Source organism: Mandrillus leucophaeus, unplaced genomic scaffold (assembly GCF_000951045.1).
Source record: "Mandrillus leucophaeus isolate KB7577 unplaced genomic scaffold, Mleu.le_1.0 Scaffold47, whole genome shotgun sequence".
Taxonomy (NCBI): Eukaryota; Metazoa; Chordata; class Mammalia; order Primates; family Cercopithecidae; genus Mandrillus; species Mandrillus leucophaeus.
The window spans coordinates 2,070,915-2,095,944 of record NW_012105031.1 but is presented as its reverse complement, the minus strand read 5'-3'; the positions used below and the strand labels follow the sequence as shown (position 1 = coordinate 2,095,944).

Below are 25,030 nucleotides of genomic sequence, written 5' to 3'. Positions count from 1 at the left end.
TGGATGTTTATTTTATTCTAAATTGTACAGACACATGATGCATACCTTTTCTATTTAGGGTATGTGTCAGAATAAAAAAAAAAATTACAAGATAATGTGACCCCCACTCCAAAAAAAAAAAAAAATAGAAAAACCTTAAGTCAAAGCAAAAACAAACAAACAAAAAACAAACTATAATGTATGCAGAAAAAAATCCTACCAAAATGCAAAATAATAAAAATCTAAACCAAAATAGATAAAAGAATAAGTTTAAAGACAAAATTTGTCTTCTTTAAAAACATAATTGCACCCAAGTTATTTATAAAACCACTGAAGTATCAAGATAAATTTCAGCAAGATGGTTGAAGGAGTTAAAAAATTTATGAAAGATTAAAGGTCAAAATATCTAAATCAATTTTGTTTAAAAGAGGAGGGGACTCATCCTGCAAGATTTTAAGAAATGCACCTAAACAATAGTTATCAACACTATGATGCTCTGGCCCCAAACAAAGATATGGAACAGAACAGAGGGTTCAGAAATAGATCCATGTGGATATCATATAGATGAAAAGAGACATTAGTGAGGAAACATCACTTTGTACGTGCTGCTGTAAAAACAGATTCAAGACATGGAGAAAAGTAAAGCAGAATAGCTAATTTGCAATATGCACACAGCAGACTCATATATATGACAAGTAAAAAACATAAAGGAGAAAGGACAAGAAAATATGTTTATTACCTTCTTGCAGGAAAGCTTTTCTTGGGATTGAGGGCGCAGGGTGTTGTAGCAGGAGCTGGGGAATGTGAAGAGCTCTTGATGGCAGCGCCAGGGCCAGGACCGCTAATGATCTTCTGCCACAGCTGCCACATTGGCGGCAAGGACAAGAAACACAAGGCTCTGGCGGCCACGGCGGTACTGTGGTCCGGGCCTCCGTGTCTGCTTTCAGAGCCAAATACACCACTGGGGCTGGAACTGCCCAGGAGGGCCAAAACAAAAAGCTGGTGTCCAGGCCTCCCGCCCGATGCTGCTGCAAGCACTAGGAAGTCTCGAGTCAAGCAAGATTCAAAAATTTCTAGTTTTAATTCTACAAATGATTCTGGTGGTCCTGCAAGTCTGGGTAGATCTCTTTTGAAAGTGGTAATTAATAACAAACTAGAGCAAGGAATTATGGGAGTGATCAATGAACATAAAAAGCAAAACAATGACAAAGGAGTGATTTCTGGATGACTTACTGCCAAAAAAATTGCAGGATTTTTAAACGGCCTTACAAGCATTTTTATTTAAGACTAAGACATTGAAGATGCCATGACCAATACTCTCTTACATGGAAGTGACCTTCATTCTGCCTTGGACTGGCTCTTTTTAAACCTTGCAAATGATGCACTGAAAGATTCAGTCAAGAATTTGAAGAGTAACAACCTAAAAGTGGGCTGAAATTGCAGTCTCCCGTACAAGCCACTATTTCACCTCCATTGCAACCTAAAACAAAACAAAACAAACAAACAAAAACAAACAAAAAAGCAAAAGACCCTAAGATTAAGCTAAAAAAGGAAGAAGGAAATATGGAAGCAAATATGAAAGAATGGATTTCACGGTACACTGAACAATAAATAAAGAAGAAAAGAATGAGAATTCTAAAAGTTTAGAAGAAGAGAGAAAAAAATGATCTCAACAAAAGGTACTTACATTTTGCAGCAAAACTGCTGGATGCAAAGGAGCAACTAGCTACCTTTAAACTGGGGGAAAAAAAAAAAAAGCAAAACCAAAAGGAGGCTCAGGAAAAAAATAAATAAATAAGGAAATTTCAAAGAGAAATGGAAACTTTAGAAGATGATCCAGTACTTAATCCAGCCATAAAGATTTCACATCAACAAAATGAAAGAAAAAAGCCTCCTGTGGCCATAGAGGGGGAAAGTGCATTGAACTTTTAAGTTATTTGAAAAATCTGCAGCTGCAACTGAAGAAGAGAAAGATAAAAAGAACCTCATGATGTAAGAAATTTTGACTGTACCGCTCAAAGTTGAACTGGAAAATCTCCCAAACAATTTCTGATTGACTGGTTCAGGAAGACTCTTCCCAAGAGTCCAAATCCTTCCTTTGAAAAAGTTACAGTAGATAGATACTGGAACTGTAGGGTTAGGGTAAGCAAGTCTGGAGGTGCTGTCCTGGTAGGATGCCTGCAATCTTAACAGAGGATGGCATGCAAGCTCAGCACCTGAGAGGTACTTTAGTTCTTTATCATTTAGTTAAAGGGCAGTCAGTTCATCAGTTATTTCATCCTACTTCCCAAGATGTTTGGCTGGAGTGTAGTGATGCAGAAAGAAAAGGGAAGAATTAAATAAAATGAAAATCAATAAACCATGTGATATTTTTATTGCCACACTTCTGAACACATTGAAACAGCAGCAAAAACAGCATTCTGAAAATAAGAGAGAAAACTCTAACGATCCTGAGAAATCTTGGGAAAATTTAGCTTCTGTTAATTTTTCTGCACTGTCCTTGGAATCAGCAAACACGGAAGATTTGGAACCTGTTAGAAACCTCTCTAGAAAGTTGCAAGGCACACCTAAGTATTAGAAACTTCTAAAGGAAATACAGCAGTTTCCTGCATTTAAACATCGGGATTCAAGTGTTGAAACTCTTTTTTTTTTTCTTTTTATTATACTTTAAGTTCTAGGGTACATGTGGATAATGTGCAGGTTTGTTACATATGTATACCTGTGCCATGTTGGCGTGCTGCCCCCTTCAACTCGTCAGCACACATCAACTCATCATTTACATCAGGTAAAACTCCCAATGCAATCCCTGCCCCCCGTCCCCGTGATATGCCCCGGTGTGTGATGTTTCCCTTCCCGAGTCCAAGTGATCTCATTGTTCAGTTCCTAAAGGCACTGCTGAGTGGTTGTGGCAGGTAAAACAAGGAGTGATAAAAGTACTCAGGTACCACATTTTCTGTTGGAAGTTTTGCTTCTAAATGAGTAGGGAGCAAGTAAATGTAACATTGCCTGTACCCAACCTCAAAGGATCTCAGCAGTGAGTTAGCCATCAGACTGTGTGATGAATTGGGCTGTGAAAATGCACCTGGAGGAAGGAATTCTTTGTGTGGATATCAGATCCGGATGTTATCTCAAGCTTGTGAATCTACCAGTTTACTCTATTGTACAACAGGGGTTTTGCCAAGGAAACTTCAAGAAGATGGTCCTTTTGCGAATGCGTCTCATGTTATTGTAGATGAGGTTCATAAAAGAAGTGTCCAGACAGACCTCCTACTGACTATCTTAAAGGAAGTTTTACAAAAACAGTCTCATCTCTAATTGATTCTAATGAGTGTGGCTGTGGGCAGTGAACAATTTTCCACATATTTCACACACTGCCCCACTCTCAGAATTTCAGGAAGGAGTTATCTTGCTGAGACCTTTCATCATGAATATATAATAGAAGAAACAGACTTTGTACTGTGAAAAGACTCAGGATATTGTCAGAAATTTCTGGAGTAGGAAGAAGAAATAATCACTAATGTTACAAACAAAGCAGGGGGAATAAAAAAATTAAGAATACATTTCAGTTCAGACTAGAGCAAATGCTGATTTAAATCTATTTTACCAAAAGTACAGCAACTTCACTCAGCATGCTATTCTCTACACGTGAATCCTCATAAAATCAACCTGGATTTCATTTTGGAACTTCTTGCATATTTAGATAAAAGTCCCCAGTTTGGAAATATTGAAGGAGCAGTATTAATCTTTTTACCAGGCCTGGCTCATGTTCAGCAGCTGTATGATCTCCTGTCAAATGATAGAAGGTTGTATTCTGAACCATATAAATTGATAGCTCTGCATTCTATTCTTTCAACCCAAGATCAAGCTGCAGCACTCACACTTCCTCCTGCAGGAGTTAGAAAGATTGTTTTAGCAACAAAGTTTGCACAGATGGGTAGCGCTCTTCCAGATACTGAGTTTGTAATTGACACTGGAAAAACAGAAGAAAATAAGCTCCATGAAAGCAGATAGATGAGTTCTTTGGTTGAGACATTTGTCAGTAAAGCCAGTGCTTTGCAGTGCCAGGGGAGAGCTGGGCGGGTCAGAGATGGCTTCTGATTCTGGGGGAACACGAGAGAAAAATTTGAAGGCTTTGTGGATTATTCTGTTCCTGAAATCTTGCATGTACCTTTAGAGAAATTATGCCTTCATACGATGAAGTGTAATCATGATTCTTCTGAAGATTTCCCTTTCAAAGCCTTAGATTCGCCTCAGTTCCCAGTGATCAACCATTCAATGAATTTCCTCCAAAAAACTGGAGCTTGTAAGCTAAATGAGCCTCAGCTGACTCTGTTGGGCCAATACCTTGCAGCTTTACCTGTGTATGTCAAGATTGGCAAGATGTTTATTTTTTGTACAGTATTTGGCTTCCTTGACCCAGTGGCAAAACTAGCTGCAGTTATAATAGAGAAGTCTCCTTTTACCACACCAATTGGTCGAAAAGATGACACAGATCTTGCAAAATCAGCTTTGGCCATGGTGGATTCAGAACACCTGATCATCTACAATGCATATCTAGGATGGAAGAAAGCACGACAGGAAGGAGGTTATCATTCTGAAATCATATACTGCCAGAGGAACTTTCATAGTGGAACATTACTGTCTACCCTAGAGGTATTTCTTAAAATAGCTCACTCTCTCAGAGTCACGGATAACTGTAACAGGTTTATTTGGGAAAAAAGAATGCCTAGGAAAATACTTGACACACAATGTTTAATAAACATTTGGTGAATTAGAACAAAAAAAGTTTTTCTTAAAACAAGGTCTCAAAAAATGAAAATTTGGAACAAAAATACGTATTATTTTACTACATTAAGATCAAGCAGTTCAGCTTAACACAGGATACCTACAAAAAAGTTGACAAGTAATAGATTGTGATAATAACTATCATTTGTTATTTATATTTAAAACAGTTTAAAATAATATAAGATTAAATAATTGATAGAAAAATCTATCCTCAAATCAATGAGATGAAATACAAAATCCAATGGGGAAAAAATGGACAAAGTATATAAAGAGGCAGCTCATATATGGAGTACATGAGTGTCTGACAATTTCATTGGTAATCATACAAATATAAATGTAAATTAGCATTTTATACATGTATGGTTAGCAAAACATGAAGTTTGATTGTATAAATGTTTTGGTGGATATATAGATACTTTGAAACATGTGTATAATGCTGAAAAGAGTTTAATCAGAAAAGTCATTATGGAAATAAATATGGAAATATAAAACAAAATTGAACATAAGTATATATTGTGATCTGCAGTTAAAATCCTTATACTCCAGAAATGCTTGAGCAGTTTCATGAGACTCACATACAGATACATTCATGGAAGCAATGTTTTTGCTAGCATTTAGATAAAGGCTACTTATATGTCTACTTATGGGAAATGTACAATAAAACGTGGAGGAGGCCTGCATAAAAATATTGTGGAACATATTGAAGTAGGAAAATACGTGCTTATATGCAACTGAAATCATTTTTGTTTAAATGTTATATTAACAAAGAGTTTAAGACTCATAACACAATGCTATTTAACAGAAATAAGGAGGTACGATCACAGAAACAAAAACATTCTTTGGCTTACCAAGATGTAAGTGCACACGCATGAGCAAGTGCATGCATGCACATGCGTGCATGCACGCGCGTGCGCGCGCGCGAGCACACACACACACACATTTAACCATAAGGGAAGGTTGTAGAGATTGTAAATGAGAAATAGAAATGATAGTTTAAAAAAAATTAAATAAAGGAAAGGCCTTGCAAAACTGTTGCTATGCCATGTACTGTGTAGTATAATAAACTCTCTTACATGTGCCTAAATTCAAAAGAGAAAGGAAGAAAAAAATGATTTTAAGGAGAAAAAAAAGGGAAGGAGGAGCCAAGAGAAGGAGGGAGGAGAGGGAAGTAAAAAAGCAAACCTGTAAGCCTCCTTTCTTTAAAAGACTTTTCCACAATTTATGTCTAAACATCGAAATTCCTTGTCTCTAGTTTGAATATCCATGACAAATTTTATGTTTTTAACCTGAAGACTCCACCAAAAAATTATTAAAACAGATAAACAAATTCAATAAGCTGTAGGATACAAAATCAACATAAAAAAATCAGTAGCATTTTTATATGCCAAGAGCAAACAATCTGAAAAATAAATCACAAAAATAATGACATTTGGAACAGTTACAAATAAAATAAAATTAAATAACTAAGAATAACTTAACCAAAAATGTGGAAGATCTCTACAATGAAAACTTTAAAATATTGAGCAAGAAATTGAAGAAGACACAAAAAAAGGAGAAATACTCCTTGATCATGAAATAATCAATATTGTTAAGATGTCCATATTATCCAAAGCAAACTGCAGATGGAATTCAATCCCTACCAAAATACCAATGACATTCTTCACAGCAATAGAAATATAAAAAACAATCATATAATATATATGAAACCACAAATGACCCGAATAGCCAAAGCTATCCTGAGCAAAATGAACCTAAGTAGAAAAATCACATTACCTATTTTCAAATTATACTACAGCTATAGTTATCAAAACAGCATGGTACTGGCATAAAAACATACACACAGGCCAGTGGAACAGAATACAGGATCCAGATATAAATCCATATATTTACAGTTAACTAATTTTCAAACGAGGTGCCAAGAACATACATTGGGGAAAGGACAGACTTTTCAATAAATTGTGCTGGGGAAATAGGATATCCATATTCAGAAAAATGAAATTAAACCTCTATTTCTCACCATATTAAAAAAAAATCAAATCAAATTGATTAAAGACTTAAATTTAAAACCTAAACTTTGAAACTACTAAAAAAAATGGGGAAGTTCTCCAGGAGATTGGTCTGCAGATTTCTCAAGGGCTATACCAAAATTGTAGGCAACTACAGCAAAAGTGGTCACACAAAGCTACTATATGCAAAATAAACAATCAATATGGTGACGAGACAGCACATAGAATGAGATAAAATGCTTATTAACTATCCACCTTACAAGGAATTAATAACCAGAATATATAAGGAGCTCACACACCTCAATAAGAAAAAAATCTAATAATCGGAATTAAAAATGGGCAAAAGAGCTGAATAAACATTTCTCAAAAGAAGACATATAAGTGGAAAACAGGAACATGAAAAGATGCCCAGTATTACTGATCATCAGAGAAATGCAAATCAAAACTACAATGAGATATCATAACATCCCTTAAAACGACTGTTACACAAATGTCAGGCAATAACCAATGCTGGTGAAGATGTGAAGAAAAGGGAATCCTCATACACTGTTGGTGGGAATGCAAATTAGTACAACTACTGTGGAGAACAGTATGGAGGTTCTTCAACAACCTAAAAATGAAGCTACTATATGTTCCAGCAATCCTATTGTTTGTTAGGTACCTATGCAAAAGAGGGGAAATCAGTATATTGAGCAGTTATCTGCACTCCTATTTTTATTGAAGCACTATTCACAGTAACCAAGATTCAGAAGCAGTCTAAATGTCCATCAAAATATGGATGGATAAGGAAAATGTGGTACATAAACACAATGGGGTGCTATTCAGTCATAAAACATGTTGAAATTCTGTCATTTGAAACAACACGGATTGAACTGGAGGACATTTTGTTACGTGAAATAAGCCAAGCACAGAAAGACACACTTCACATTTTCTCACTAATTTGTTGGAGATAAAAATTAAAATAATTGAACACCTGGAGACAGAAAGTAAAATGATGGTTACCAGAGGATGGGAAGGGTAGTGGAGTCGGAGGAGGTGGAAGTGGGATTGGTTTAATGGATACAAAAAATCTAGTATTTGAGAGCACAACAGGATACAGTCAACAACAATTTGTTTATTTTTAAATAAAAGAATAAACTTGGAATGTTTGTAATACAAATAAATGATAAATGCTTCAGGTAATGGACACTGCATTTATCCTGATGTGATTATTATGCATTGCATGCATATGTCAAAAAAATCTCATGTATCCCATATATGTACACCTACTATGTACCCATAAAAATAAAAAATATATGTAAACAAAATTTGACACATTTGCCATATGAGATAAAATGCGTTTTGCAAATATGGAATGAATTTGTCTGAAAACTAAGAAATCCCTGCTGGTCTGAAAATTACAAAATAATTGTTCTGAAATGTGTCACATCTTATGAATTTGAGCTTGCTGGCTCTGCCTTTTAGAATGATAACACCAAATTATGTAAGTTTCGATGTAGTTAATTTATTCTTGGATACCTCACTGTCATCTTGCTCAGTTTCTATGTGATACTATGGCATGGTTATGTCAAAGGTAAGGCATGCTGCTGGAAGATATGGATGACGTAAATCTAACGAATGACATCACATTTGCATTTACTAGGACATAGCTGAGACAAAGGGGTGATTTTAATAGTGTTAGTATTGTCTCAACAGGTAGGTGTAAATATTAACAGAAACAATCGGGTTCACAAAGAAATATGAAACTACTTAGAAAGTGTACAAATTGATTTAAAAAGTATCAGGAAGACTTTTCATAGATACTTTTTATTTCATGTGGTTTAAATTTTATTTTTACTAGCAATTCCATTTGAAATATTTATTGTTATTGTGGGATTTGATAATCTCTGATTTTCTAAAAATTTCAACCCATAAAAATGACATTTTGCTTGTAATTATATATCTGAGTAAATGCATCCTCCCAACCTTGGCATCATTGGCCCTGTGTTTATTGGCCGAGGTATACTATATACCTAAGAAGGCTGCCAGGCTGGGCGCGGTGGCTCACGCCTGTAATCCCAGCACTTTGGGTGCCAAGGTGGGTGGATCGCCTGAACTCAGGAGTTTGAGACTAGCCTGGCCAATATGGTGAAATCCCCATCTCTACTAAAAATACAAAAGTTAGCCAAGTGTGGTAGAGGGTGCCTGTAGTCCCAGCTACTGCTACTCGGGAGGCTGAGGCAGGAGAATCACTTGAACCCAGAAGACAGAGGTTGCAGTGAGCTGGAATTGTGCCACTGCACTCCAGCCTCGGTGACAGAGCAAGACTCCATCTCAAAAGAAGAAGAAGAAAAAAAAAAGGCACCTGCCTGCCAGACAGGTGCTAATAAGTTATCAGTTCAGTTGTTGATTATGTCCTGCACCTAGGTTTCTTCTACCTTCTATTTCAGTAATTCAAGGCTAAATTATCATACCCAGATTAATTGTATTTCAGGACCAAATGGACTTCCTCTGCAGATGCTACCTCGGTAATAGCTGCTGCTGGACCACCATAACCTCTTTGGTGGTTATGCTTACCTGATAGGCCCCATAATAACGCTTCACTCTGTCTAGAGAAAAACATGTCTTAAATTTTGAAACTCTTTATAAAACTTGATCAATGTTAATTATATCTCCTCTAGTCTACCTTTATTCGACTGATCTATAATTTTAGTTCTAATTTCTGAACTCATAGCTTTGCAACTTTGCCTATAAATTAGAAAGTTGAGCTTAACTGTCTATGTTTGTTATTGCAGCAATGTCTTGGTCAAAAGCTTCCACAGTCTATGCTAAGATGTTATAGATTGGGATGTAGGCATGAATGACTTAATTTGCTGCAAAAGGAGCTAAATGAGAAGGATAATACTCTGGAACTGGTATTGATTGTTAAGTTGGAGCACTGCCAGAGGTGGTAAGATATGAAGACTCATAGGCATTTACTAGACTTGACAAAATAATAAAGTAATAGTTGTTCTAATAGGGTGCAGCACAATTCTCTGGGTGGGCTTGTACTTACTCAGGTCTCCCCCATCTCTTGCTTGTAGTTTTCAAGAATAACTGCAAAATATATTGGGAATGCAATATCCTGAGATAGGTAGAAACTGCTTGAAAAAGCCTGGGCTTTGTTATTCTCTCTTGTGAAATCAAGCAGAGCTTCCAAGCTTTAGTTCAGTCAGTCAAGTTTCCCTGAACTACATAACCCATGGTGTGCTGCATTTTGGGTCCTATGCAAGTGGGACACATGCAGTTAAGACTCTATCCTCCCCAGGCAGTTTTCTTGAGAATTAGGGAACCAGCTCACAAGCCTTAGACTTCTTTGGTCCATTGTTGCCTATTTGTACATAATAAATTCACTTCATATAACTTGGTGCATGTGCATTCATTCCATCACACCAGACTCAGACATTGGTAGCCAGGAAACTGTGACCCTACTTCACACTGGAGATTACTATAGATAATCCAGTGGCAGATAAAATCTGCAGATTTATCAAGGAATAGGCAAACCATTGTTGCCAAAGACGTTGGCAGTATGTGTGTGCTGGTAGTTTGATCCTACTGTTTGATTATATAGAAAAGTATTCCCATTCCCACAAACAACAACTTCAGTACTGTAGGAGCTGGGGTACTAAGCAGTTTGCCCCAAGCAGGATAAAAAGCAGAGGCCACTAAGGTGCTCTAGTTATGACAAATTGGCTATCATCTGTTAGGAGTTTGATCTCAGGGATAAGGCAAGGGCTCAGCTAGTGGAATTGTTGCATAAGCTTAGAATGAGACAAGAAGCAAGGGTCAGAAAGTGGGTCTAACTTAGAGTTTTTAAGTTTCTGTGGTTAATAGTATTTATAATTTTAGTGTTGGATAGCAAGTGATATTATACATGGTATAAGTAAAGATATTTATTATTTTATTCACTTGTTTCTCTCTCCCCCTAGACTAGTGTTTGGCTTAGAATAAGCATTCAAGAAATCTATACTTAATGTAGAACAGATAAACACAGGAATGGGAGGGAGAGTTCACAGTCTAAAGAATCAGGCAGGTCCTGACACAAACCCAGTTGGAAAATTGCTAATGATAAATGTTGACAGTCAGAAAAGTCCCATTGTATATAAGAATGCATAAAAAATACAGGCTAAAAGACAATATTTCCATGTTTGACATAACTAAATAATTACAATTTTTGTATTTACAACATAGAGTGCAAAACTATTCAAGTATTCTAAACTACCAAATACATAGTTTAAAATATTTGACAAGTTATGTAATTCTATAGTATAAAGAAGTGTCATATGTATTACTTTTTTGTTTATTGTTTAATGTAAGTATCATCAAGAGAAAACAATTAGAAATCATAATAACCACAGGTCACATCTTTATTAGCATTCAATTAAGTTTCAATTACACTGTTAATCTTTTTGTCATGTCACCTAAACTCGTAAGTGCAATAACAATTAGATCTGTAGAAACTGAAAGAATCACTATTTAGAGTATTTAATGAATTAAGTAGCAAGATTTTTTCTCTTGAAAGAAAATTATTTTTTGAAAGTCTCTCACTTAGGAATAGTGATTTTTAAAAAGTCATTTTTGAGAATTAGGAGGCAGAGCAAGATGGCCGAATAGAACGCTTCAATTATCATTCCCCCAGAGGACCAACAAATTGCACAATTATCCATGCAAGAAAGCACTTCATAAGAACCACAAAATCAAATTAGCAATCATAGTATCTGGTTTAACATAATGTCAAGGAAAAAGGCATTCGAGAGTGTGGAAAAGAAAATCTTGCATTGCTTACACCATCCTCCTCCAACTCCCATCATTGCTGCTTGAAGAGAGTATCTTTGCTTGAAGAGAGTATCTCTGCTTGGAGAGAGTATTCTGCTTGGAGAGAGTATCTCTGCTTAGAGGAAGGAGAAAGAAGTGAGTGTAGTACTGTGCATTGGAACTCAGTGCTGCCTTGTCACAGTGTAATACAACACAGGGCAGATTTCTGCCAGTGTCCAAAGAGGGAGAATTTAGACTAACCCTGGGTGACAGGATAATTCTCAGCACCAAGATTAGGAATTTGAGCCCCTCTTGGTTCCACTACCAGCTGACTAAAGTGGCCTGGGACTCAGCATAAATTTGTGTGGCTGTCAGGCCACAAGGACCACAGTCTTTGGGCAAGCTCTGGAGCTTCCGTGGTCTCAGAGGCTGTGGAATTGAAGTGCATGCAGCTCAGTGCAACACCAACTGTGGTGCCCAGGAAATGCCTGTGTCACTTCTCCCTCACCTGTAGCCAGTGTAGCTTAGAGAGACACTCCTTGGGGAATGAGAGAGAAAAGTACAGAGGACTTCGTCTTGCAACTTCAGCAACAACTCAGCCACAGTAAAATAAAGCACCAAGCAAACTCCTGAAGCCCCCAGTTCTGGGCCTTAGCTCATGAATGATGTTTCTAAACTTACCCTGGGCCAGGAAGGAATTCACTGCCCTTGAGGGAGAACCCAGTGCTGTCAGGATTCACCACATGCTGACAAAAGAGCCCTTGGCCCTTGAATAAACTTTAATAGTAACGAGGCAGTACTCACCATAGGCCTTGGGTGAGACCCAGAACTTTGCTAGCTTCAGGTGTGACCCAGCACAGTCCTGGCTATGGTTGCCATGAAAGTGGTCATATCACCCAACCCCAACTCCAGGTATTCCTGGAGAGACTCCTTAAGATTGGAGGAAAATGAAGGAAGAAGACTGGGGGAAAGAGGAGGAAGAGAGCAAGTGATGTCACCTGATAGCCCAAAGAATTCTCCTTTATCTTACCCAAGCCTACCAAGGTGATGCCTCTAGGAATCAGCAAGACAGTGTGTCTATGCTTAGGATACTCCCCAGTGTTTATATGGCTGCGTTGACCAAAGGCTTAAATCGTAACACCCAATTCCTTTGAATGTGATGAAAGCCTTCTCAAGAAGGATGGGTTCAAACAAACCCATACTGTGAAGATTGAAATAAATACCTAACTCTTTACTGCCCAGACATTAATAAAAATCCACAAGCATCAAGAATTTCCAAGAAAATACAACCTCGCCAAACAAGTTAAATAAGGCCTCAGTTACCAATCTCGCAGTGACAGATGTATGTGAACTTACAGAGTAAGAATTTAAAATAGCTGTCTTGAGGAAGCTGTATGAACTTCAAGATAATAGACATAAGGAATTCAAATTTCTTTCAGAGAAATTTTTAAAAGATTAATAAAAAAGTCAAACAGAAAAACTAAAAATGAAATATTCAATTGCCATTCTGAAAATGCATCAGTGCCTATCAACACCAGAATTGATCAAGCAGAAGAAATAATAAGCTTGAAGACAGGCTGTATGAAAATACAGTCAGAGGAGAAAAAAAGGAAACAGGAATTGAAAAAATGAAGAATGCCAACAAGATCTAGAAAACCACTTCAAAAAGGCAAATATAAGAGTTATTGGCCATAAAAAGGATGTAGAGACAGAGAGATCATAGTGAAAATTTTATAGAAAGAAATAACAACAGAGAACTTTCCAATTGTGGTGAAAGATATGAATATTGAGGTACAAGAAGGTCATGGAACGCCAAGAAAACTAAACCCAAATAAGAGTACAAGGCTTATGTTAACCAAAATCTCAAAGCTCAAGGATAAAAGAGAGGATTCTAACATCAGCAAACGAAAGAAGCAAACAACATAGAAAGGAGCTCCTATATGTCTGGCAGCAGACTTCTCAGTGGAAACTTTACAGGCCGGGAGAAAGTAGGATGACATTTCAAAGTGTGAAAGAAAAAAAAAAAAATTTCAGTCTAGAATGTTATGACCAGCAAAATTGTCTTTCAAACATAAAGAAAAAATTAATACTTTCTCAGACAATCAAAAGCTGGGAAATACTGTAAACACCAGACTTGTGTTATAAGAAATGCTAAAGGGAGTTTTTCAGTCTGGAGGAAAAGGACACTGATGAACAAGAAGAAATCACCACTCCCTTGGGAACAGTAAGTACACAGATAATACAGTATAAAACATATGTTAGGCCATGCAAAAACATTATTTTAATTGAAATAATATCAAATATCTTTTCTGACCAAATAGAATAAAACTAGAAATTAGTAAGAGGAACTTTGGAAACTATATAAACATATGCAAGTTAAACGATATGCTTCTGAATGACCACAGGGATAGTGAAGAAAGTAGGAAGGCAAATAAATATTTCTTGAAACAAATGAAAGTAGGTACATAACACACTAAAAGCTATGGAATATAGGAAATGTAATAGTAAGGGGGAAATATTTTGCAATAAACACATAAATCTAAAAAGCAGCAAAGCTTCAAATAAACAACTTGTATTTGCATATTAAAATTTTAAAAAGTAAGAGCAATCCAAACCCAGAGCTCATAGAAGAAAATAAATGATAAAGATTATAGCAGAAATAAATAAGATCGAGACTAAAAATATACAAAATATCATGGAAATGAAAAGTTGGTGTATTGAAAATATCAAGAAAATTGCCAATTCTTTAGCTCGACTAAAAATAAAAGAGAGAAGATCCCAAAAAATAAAATCAGAGATGAAAAATGAGACATTACAACTAATACTATAGAAATCCAAAGGATTCTTACAGACTACTATTATCAACTAAATGCCAACAAATTGGAAAATCTAGAATGAATGTTAAAATTTCTAGAAAGATACAAACTACAAAGATTAGACCATAAAAAAATCCTAAACATGAATAGACCAATAACAAGTAATAACATAGAAGGAGTAAAAAAAAAAAATCTCTCCATCAAACAAAAGCCCAGAACCTGCTCGCTTCACTGCTAAATTCTAATATTTAAATAAAAATTAATACCAATCCTACTCAAACTTACTAAAAAGAAATCTAGAAGGAAGGAATACTTCCAAACTCATTCTATGAGCCCAGCGTTACTCTGATGCAAAAATCAGACAAACCCACAATAAATAAAAGACAATTACAGGTCAATATTTCTGATATCATAGAGCAAAAATGTCAACAACAAAAAAGTAGCAAACCAATTCAGCAACACAATTAAAAGATCATCCATCATGATCGAGCAGGATTCCTCCTAGGGATACAAGGATAATTAAACATGTGAAAATTAATGTGATACATCATATAGTGTGAATGAAGGATAAAAACCATATGATCATTTCAATTGATGTTTAAAAAGTATTCAATAAAATTCAACATACCTTTATAAAAACTCTCAAAAAACTAGGTATTGAGGGAATATACTTCAACATAATTAAAGCCATATATGACAAACCCACAACTAATATTGTAATGAATGAGAAAAAAAATGAAGGTCTTTCCTCTAAGATATGGAAAAAGACAAGGATGCCCTCTGTCACCATTTATTCATCATGATGCTCAGGAAGTCCTAACCAGAGTAATCAGACAAAAGAAAGAAATAAAGAGCATCCAGGCCGGGTGCAGTGGCTCATGCCTGTAATCCCAGCACTGTGGGAGGTCGAGGCAGGTGGATCATAAGGTCAGGAGATCAAGACCATCCCAGCTAACACGGTGAAACCCCATCTCTACTAAAAATACAAAAAATTAGCCAGGCGTGGTGGTGGGCACCTGTAATTCCAGCTACTTGAGAGGCTGAGGCAGGAGAATGGCGTGAACCTGGGAGGCGGAGCTTGCAGTAAGCTGAGATGGTGCTACTGCACTCCAGCCTGGGCAACAGAGCAAGACTCCATCTCAAAAAGAAAAAAAAAAAGAAGAAGAAAAAGACAGAAATAAAGATCATCCAAATTAGAGAGGGCATAATTAAATTCTTTTTTTTGAAAATGTTATGATCTTATATTTAGAAAAAGAAAAACAAACCGAAATCCACCATAATATGATTAGAATTGATAAACAAATTCAGTAAAGTTGCAGGATGCAAAATCAACATACATAAATCACTAGCATTTCTATATGCCAACAGTAAACAATATGAAAGAAGGAAAACAAGAATTTAATCCCATTTACAATAGCTATAAATAAAATAAAATACCCAATATGATTTGGCTGAGTCTCCACCCAGATCTCATCTTGAATTCCCATGTGTTGTGAGAGGCACCCAGTGGGAAGTAATTGAATCATGGGGGCAGGTCTTTCCCATGCTATTCTCATGATAGTGAATGAATCTCACGAAATCTTAGGATGTTATAAAGGGGAAGTTTCCCTGCCCAATCTCTCTCATTGCCTGGTGACATCCATGTAAAATGTGACTTTCCGCTCCTTTTGTCCCACCATGATTGTGAGGCTTTGCCAGTCACATGGAACTGTAAGTCAAATTAAACCTCTTTCTTTTGTAAATTGCCCAGTCTCAGGTGTGTCTTTGTCAGCAGTGTGAAAGTGGACGAATACAGTGAATTGGTACCAGTAGAGTGGGGCATTGCTGAAAGACACCCCAAAAATGTGAAAGCGACTTTGAACTAGGTAACGGGCAGAATTTGGAACAGTTAGGAAGGCTCAGACGAAGACAGGAGAATGTGAGAAAGTTTGGAAATTTCTAGAGGCTTATTGATTGCCTTTGAACAAAAGCCTGATAGCAATGTGGACAATGAGGTATTCTCAGATGGAGTTGAGGGACTTGTTGGGAAATGGAGCAAAGTTGACTCTTGTTACATTTTAGCAAAGAGACTGGCAGCATTTGGCCCCTGCCTTAGAGATTTGTGGAACTTTGAACTTGAGAGAGATGATTTAGGGTATCTGGTGAAAGAAATTTCTAAGCAGCAAAGCATTCAAGAGGTGACTTGGGTGCTTTTGAAAACATTCAGTTTTATAAGGGAAGCAGGACACAAAAGTTTGGAAAATTTGCATCCTGACAATGTGATAGAAAAGAAAAACCCATTTTCTGAGGAGAAATTCAAGCCAGCTGCAGAAATTTGCATAAGTAACCAGGAGCCAAATGCTAATTCTCAAGACAATGGGGAAAATGTCTCCAGGACATGTCAGAGGTCTTCATGGCATCCCCTCCTATCAAAGGCACAGAGGCTTAGGAGAAAATAGTTTCATGGACTGGGCCCAGGGTCCCTATGCTGTGTGAAGCCTAGGCACTTGGTGCTCTGTGTCCCAGACGCTCCAGCTGTGTCTGAAAGGGGCCAACATAGAGCTTGGCCTGTGGCATCAGATGCTGCAAACCTCAAGCCTTGGCAGCTTCCATGTGGTGTTGAGCCTGTGCGTGCAGAGAAGTCAAGAATTGAGGTTTGGGAACCTCTGCTTAGATTTCAGAGGATGTATGGAAATTCCTGGAAGTCCAGGCAGATGTTTGCTGCAGAGGTGGGGCTGTCATGGAGAACCGCTGCTAGGACAGTGCGAAAGAGTAATGTGGGGTCGGAGCTCCCACACAGACTCCTCCCTACTGCAGCACCACCTAGTGGAGCTGTGAGAAAAGGGCCACCATCCTCCAGCCCCCAGAATGGTAGATCTACCGACAGCTTGCACTGTGTGCCTGGAAAAGCTGCAGACACTTAATGCCAGCCTGTGAAAGCAACAGGGAGGGAGGCTGGATCCTGCAAAGCCACAGCGGCAGAGCTGCCTAAGATCGTGAGAACACATCTCTTGCATAAGTGTGACCTGGATGTGAGACATACAGTCAAAGGAGATTATTTTGGAGCCTTAAAATTTGACTGCCCCACTGGATTTTGGACTTGCATGAGGCCTATAACCCCTTTGTTTCGGCCAATTTCTCCCAACTGGAATTGTTGTATTTACTCAATGCCTGTAACCCCACTGTATCCAGGAAGTAACTTACTTGCTTTTGATTTTACAAGGTCATAGGTGGAAGGGACTTGCCTTGTCTCAGATGAGACATTAGACTGTGGACTTTTGAGTTAGTGATGAAATCAGTTAAGACTTTGGGGGACTATTGGAAAAGGATTATTGGTTTTGAAATGTGAGGACGTAAGATTTGGGAGGGTCCAAGGGTGGAATAATATGGTTTGGCTGTGCTCCCACCCATACCACATCTTGAATTCCCATGTGTTATGGGAGGGATCCAGTGGGTGGCAATTGAATCATGGAGGCAGGTCTGTCCCATGCTGTTCTTGTGATAGTGAATAAGTCTCATAAGAGTTTATGGTATTATAAGGGGATGTTTCCCGACCAAATCTCTCTATTTGCCTGCTGCCATCCACATAAAATGTGACGTGCTCCTCCTTGCCTCCTGCCATGATTGTGAGGCTTCCCCAGGCACGTGGAGATGTAAGTCAAATTAAACCTCTTTCTTCTGTAAATGCCCAGTCTCGGATATGTCTTTATCAGCAGCAGGATAATGGACTAATAAAATACCTAAGAATAAAGTTAACCAAACAAGTGAAAGATTATAGAACACTGATGAAGGAAATCAAAAAGAACACTGAAAATTAGATACTCCATTTTCATGCATGGGAAAAATCAGTATTTTTAAATTGTTTATACTACCAAAAGCAAATTAGAGCTTGAACCCAATCTCTATCAAAATAACAATGAGATTTTTCACAGAACTAGAAAAAATAATCTCATCCTAAAGTTTATATGGAACTAAAAAATACCCAAAATAGCTAAAGCTATCCTCAGCAAAATGAACAAAAATGGAGGAATTACATTATCTGACTTAAAATTATACTACAAAGCTATAGTAACCAAAATAGCATGTTACTAGCATACAAACATACACATAGACAAATGGAGAAAAAATAGAAAATCCATAAATAAATAAATATATTATTAGTCAATTTTTTTTTTCAACAAAAGCACCAAGAACACACATTTGGGAAAGACGGTCTTTTCAGTAAGTGGTGCTGGGACAACCAGATATCCACATGCATAAAAGTGAAACTAGACCCCTATCTCTCACAGTATAAAAATCCAATCAAATGTGATTAGAAACATAAATTTAAAACCTGATACTGTGAAACTCCCAGAAGAAAACACTGGGGAAACTCTCCAGGACATTGGTCTATTCAAGGATATCTTGAGTAACAACTCAAAAGCATAAGCAACCACAGCAGAAATAGACACATGATATCACATCAAGCAAAAATACTTCTACACAGCAAAGAAAACATTCTACAAAGTGAAGACACAACCCATAAAATGTAAGAAAATATTTGTAAACTACCCATCTGAGAAGGGATAAATATCAAAATATATAAGGAGCTCCAACTTTGCAATAGGAAAGGAAAAACAATCTGCTTTAATGATTGGCAAAATCTGGATAGATATTTCTCAAAAGAAGACACACAATTGTCCAAGATGTATAAAACATACTCAACATTAGTAATCATCAGAGAAATGCAAATCAAAACTATAATAAGATAGTATTTTACCCCAGTGAAAATTGCTCGTATACAAAAGACAGTCAGTAATGAATGCTGATGAGCGTGTGGAGAAACAGGAGCCCTTATACAGTCAGTGGGAATGTAAACTAGTATATAGCCATTATGAAGAACAGTGTGGAGGTTCCTCAAGAAACTAAAAATAGAACTGTCATGTGATCCAGCAGTCTCAACTGTTGGGTAAATATCCCAAAGAAGGAAAATTAGTATATCAAAGAGATATCTGCACTCCCCTATTTATTGCACCACCATTCACAGGAGCCAAGATAGGGAATCAACCTAAGTGTTCATCAACTGATGAATGAATTTTAAAAAGTGGTACAAATACACAATGGAATATTACTCATTCACAAGAATAAAATCTTGCCATTTCCAACAATATGGATGGAACTAGAAGGACGTTATGCTAAGTGAAATAAGCCAGGCACCGAAAGACAAATATCACGCCTTCTCACTCATATATGGGAGACAAAAACAATTTAATTCATGGATATAGAGTAGAATGATGGTTATCAGAAGCAGGAAAGAATAGCATGTCTGAGAGGGGGTAAATTGGTGATGAGTTAATGGGTAGAAAATATAGTTAAAATGAATAAGATCTATTATTCAGTAGTGCAATATGCTGACTATAGCTAATAATTTATTGTATATTTTAAAATAACTAAAAGAGTGGAATCGGAGTGTTCCTAATGCAAGGAAATCATAAATGCTTAAGGTGATAGATACTCGAATACCCTGATTTGATTATTACACATTGTATGCCTCTGTCAAAACATCACATGTATCCCACAAAATATATACAGCTATTATGTAACTATAATTTAAAAATTAAAAAAATAATTGTTCTCTAACATATCCAGTAATTAATCATGAATTTTTCTTCTTAAATGGGCAGTAGTAATAATTCATTATTATCTATTACTTACCTGCCTGACATCAATAAACTTAAAAATAAGGATACAACCTTAACAAAAGTAATCAAGCAATCTTTTCAGTTACACAGTTATAATAAAAAAAACTCAGTTCATTTGGTACAAAAAGTCTATTAGATTGGTTGATGTTCTATAATAAAATAAAGTAGTGCGTGGGGTAAATAAATTTATTTAGTTTTAATGATATTATGTTGTTTATCATGCAATGGCTCTATAGCACCCATCACATCAAACAAAAACCTTATTTATGTCTCTAAAAGAGAACAGAAAAAAAAACTTTTAAAAAATTATGTCAAATGTTTCTCTGTCAGAAAATGTGGTTGTAAGGGACTTCTTTATTATCTAGTACAAAAAGCACACTTGCAATTTTAGTACAATTAACATTTTTATTATTGATCTGTAACAAAAGACAGCTGCCTAACACATTAATTATTATTCCACTGGTTAAGCAGTAAGCTAAGTGACAGTACAAGTGTAGATAAAAAGCTATAGGAATGTTATAGTAGTGTGGTTTTGATTTTTTACTCTGCCATGTAATGGCAGTGGATATGTCAATGATTGACATAGATTGTTTGAGATTCAGATTGATATAACACTTTTTTTTCTGGATTATGGTAAAGAAAAAATAATGTACATAGAAACAACTACTGTAGTTATTTTTACTGCAGTACCCTTTATGCTAAAACAATGCACTGACTATTTCTTGTGCGTACATTTTCTTTCCAAAGCATCTTTTTCTCATGAATTTATTATTATTTTATTTGCCCATAACCCTTCCAGTTATCTGGGCTGAAATTCTCAGGTTAATATTTAATGCCTTTCTTGCTCTTTATGAATGAGTTGGCTGATGAATCATTGAACTCTACATTCATGTAAACTCCGGTTTTTCTCATTCCATTTTCCAAGGCACTGCCACTACCTTGTATTCAGTCATAGTTCAGTATTGTCGTCATTGTTTATTTGCCTTTACCTGCCTCCTGAACATTTTTCACGTTATTACAATCCTCTACATGTGGTGGCCTGTCTGAATTGTTCTAAAATGCGCATTCCTAATCATTTGATTCTTCTAGTCCTAAACTTTCACTAGCTTGATACTAATAAATTAAATTCAAAATATTATTTCAGCATTGTAAATCTTATAGAAGATAGTCCTAAGCCATATTCGCAATATATCCCAGTATTCATGAAGTGCGTTATATGCACCAAAAATCAATTTGGTTCTTAAGTCTCATTTCAAATGTCGCTCAGGAGAATAGTTTTAATCCGGAGCCCTTAAACTTATAACATTCTCATTATCTTTAACTTCAAAGGTCTTCGTGCATGATTGAGTATTCTGTTTTATTTTACACAGAATTGCATAGCTGTCTAATTTGCTATATTTTAAGCCCCTTGAAGTCAATGTATATGTGAACATCACCTATTTTCCTTAGCAAAAGTTTCTTGTAGGTATCAGGTACTCTCAGTTTTCATTTAATTCCAACAGATAATTTTAATTCAACAGTAAGTTTTATTTACATGGCTACTTTCTCTTCTGTTTACCATACTGAAGAGTAGCCATAATGCTATTTTATAAAAATAAAGGGAGTACTACCAATGATGACATAGTGCATTTTATACACATTTTTGTGTCAGGGGTTGTTATGGGGATTAGAGAAAGAAGAGCCTTTTGAAACACTCTCTCCTTAAGGCCTTTACCAAGTGAAAAGAAGCAGACACAGTAATAAATCAATGCTAAATATCATATCTCCATGCTGTAGAATGTGCAGAGAAAAGTGAAGATGCACATAAAGGGAAAGTAAAGATGCATATCAGGGAAAAGTAAGTCCTGTTTGCATGATCAGGAGTTTCATCAGGAAGCTACTGTGTGAGTTGAGCACGAGAAGGGCATATATGCTCATGGACTAGAATTACTTGGCAAAGGCACTGAGGTATTCTAGCACCTCCTGGCAATAGTAAACAGCTCAAAAGCTTAGGAGGTACAGTCTAACACAGTTGTAGGACAGAGAGCTATCAGGCTGGAGAGATGCACCAGGAACACCTTATAAGGGATATTAATGTGCTAAAGCCTGGAAAGTGTTTTTTCTGCGATGGGGTCCTCTGACTATAATCATTCTGGGATGGAACAGGGTAGACTTGGATTCACATTTTAAGAAAAAAAAAAACACGCTTACAAAATATGATTATACTGGCTAACATATTTAATGTACATTTAAAGAAATAACTTACAACTTGTATATATGTTGCTGTCATTTTACACTTCTGAAAGAAGCTTTATGTATATCACTTCATTTGTAGACTCATGTTGTATGAGGACTTGAATCCAACCTTTCCAATGCTTCATTTACTTCTACTCAGCAGAGAAAAGGGTGGAGTGGTAAAGAAAATTACAAAAATATATTATTATTTCAACATTCAGAAGTAGCTGAAAACATTGCTAATTAACTGACTTCAGTAACATTGCCTTTACACTGGCCTTGTTAGTATTTTGCATTCATATTTTCCTTGCTTTAATGAGAGTACATTTGACGTAGGAGAATAAAATGAGTGCTAGACTCCTCCGATTTGATCATTTTCTCAGTTTGGTTCTGCTCCTCACGCTTTGCGCTGTTATATTTATGGGCTTGCTGGTGTCTTGTCCCTGCTTGATCCATATCTCAAACCTAGGCTTAAAAAGTCAAAAATGATTTTTCACAGTTCACGGGTCAGACAAATATGTGCCAGATAAGTTTTTACAATGAGTCAAGGCACACACGTATCTTCAGATGCTGTCTGGTATGTTCTAAGGACAAAATATGATGAAGAATGATGAAAATTGATACAATGTGAGTTTTTTTAAAATTTCTTAATAGTAATACTGTTAAAATATGAAATAAGTCAATAATTAAATAAATTGTATACCAGTATTCTAATTTATCCTTCTTATTTTCACAAATTACAGATTGTTTTAAATTTGAGGGCGTATAATTATTTGTCATCTCATTAAAATTGGGGGATAATTTTTGACTTTTATATGTTTATACAGACATTAATGTAAGTTAGTTAAATCATAATACATACACTATATAGAAAAATGTTGTTTGTTGGTTCTTTACATATTGGACAAGGGGTTAAAGAATAATATCTTCTCTCTATTCACAGATAATATAATTAGCATATTACCACAGCTACTTTGCTAACTTTGTAAATTGTGGATGTGGAAAGCAAATGACTAAATGCTTATCAAATATCTGTAAAATAATAAAATATTCTAGTGTAAAGATTGCTAAGAATTTTCTAGAAAGTCCATGCAGTTTTGGATTTTATTCTAGGATACATAAATTATTGCTCTAAGCTGTCACTTTCCTCTGTGTATGTTCACCAGAGCTCAGTTACTATTTGAGTTCTAGACACTCTTTAAAACTGTCTGACCTGTCTGTCATATCACTTTAGTGGTTTAATTGGTGAGGTCATGCCTGAATACTTTTTTGGCCAGATCATGAGCCCTTATTCTGTAATACTTTAATTTGGCTTCTAATGTTAATTTATCATTTGAGATACAAAGCACAGCAGTGTTACTCTCTCTAGGTAAGCTTTTACAGAAATAATTGTGAGCTGGCTAGTCATGACCTTGGCTTTATCTATGCTCAATTTTTGATCTAAAACTTCAGTGAACATCAATTTTGAAATCATTTCCAAGTACACTGAGAAATAGCATTTGAAGCTTGGGACCATAAATTCTCCTTTAGATATTTCCCTGTTCAGGGTAGATTGAGTAGGATTAAAGGGAGCAGTCATGCACTCAGGGTTAAATAAAAAAGGTATTACACTTGAATGGTAATTTAGGTAGGACGGATGTTTTTCACATTACAGACACAGGGGTAAAGCACAGCAGGAAACTATTCAGTGGGGAAGATAAAGGGAAATGATGCTTTAAGCCTCCCTGACCCACAAACAGAAAGAAAAGCCATTATTAACTGAAACCAGGAGCAAGTATAAGGCAGGGAAAACAATCATGCTATGAATCACCCAGGTAAGTTAGTTGCAGTTTGCTTGCACCAGATACAAAAGTTCAATGATTAGGAATGCGATAAGCAAGGTTTAGCCACGTGGTTAGTGAGGAATATTAAGCTGTGATTTAAAATATGATGTTACTCACAGTAGCAGATAATAGAGGAACGTGTACAGTAAAGACAATATGATATATATTTTGCAGACACTCGTTTTTAAAAAATAAACTGGAAGCTACCAAGTCTGAGTTATGAACCCCCAAAATCCGAGACAGGTCTCAGTCTAATTTGAAAGTTTATTTTGCCAAGGTAAAGAAGGCACCCTTGACACAGCCCCAGGAGGTCCTGACGAAACGTGCCCAAGGCGGTCGGGTACAGCTTGGTTCTATACATTTTAGGGAGATATGAGAAATCAATCAATACATGTAAAATGTAAATTGATTCGCTCTGAAAAGGCGGGAAAGCTTGAAACAGGGAAGGGGCTTCCAGGTCATAGGTAGATAAGAGAAAAATGATTGCATTCTTTTGATTTTCTGATTAGCCTTTCACTGAATATACAGTTGACAGAAATGGTCATTTTTGCCTTAGTATGGCTCAGTGAAACAATAGGGCAGAGAAAGCAATCAGATATATATTTGTCTTACATGAGCAGAGGGATGACTTTGAGTTCTGTCTGTCCCTTGTCCACAAGGAATTTCCTTTATCATACAGTGAAGTTATCAAATGTTTGTTTTGAAATGTATACAAATGGTATTACATTATATAGACACGTACTCCAGGAGAAAATTTTAAGAATGTTTACAATAATAGGGTTAGAATGGAAAAAAAGAAAATACCCCAAATATCTATGTGATGGATATTTGGTGAAAGATGAAGGGGAAATAGTAGTATATTTATATATTAATATACAACATGGAAAATAAATCATCTGCAGCTGCAAGCATCAATATTGTTTAATCAGATATATGAATCTCAGGGAAAAGTTCAAAAACAAGCAACATTGTAT

The 25,030-nt window shown here is 36.2% G+C and overlaps 1 pseudogene; it reads left to right on the top strand.

Annotated features, from left to right (window-relative positions):
* Nucleotides 1-667: 667 nt before the first annotated feature.
* LOC105550208 overlaps nucleotides 668-25,030 on the top strand; it is a 58,026-nt pseudogene continuing 33,663 nt past the window's right edge.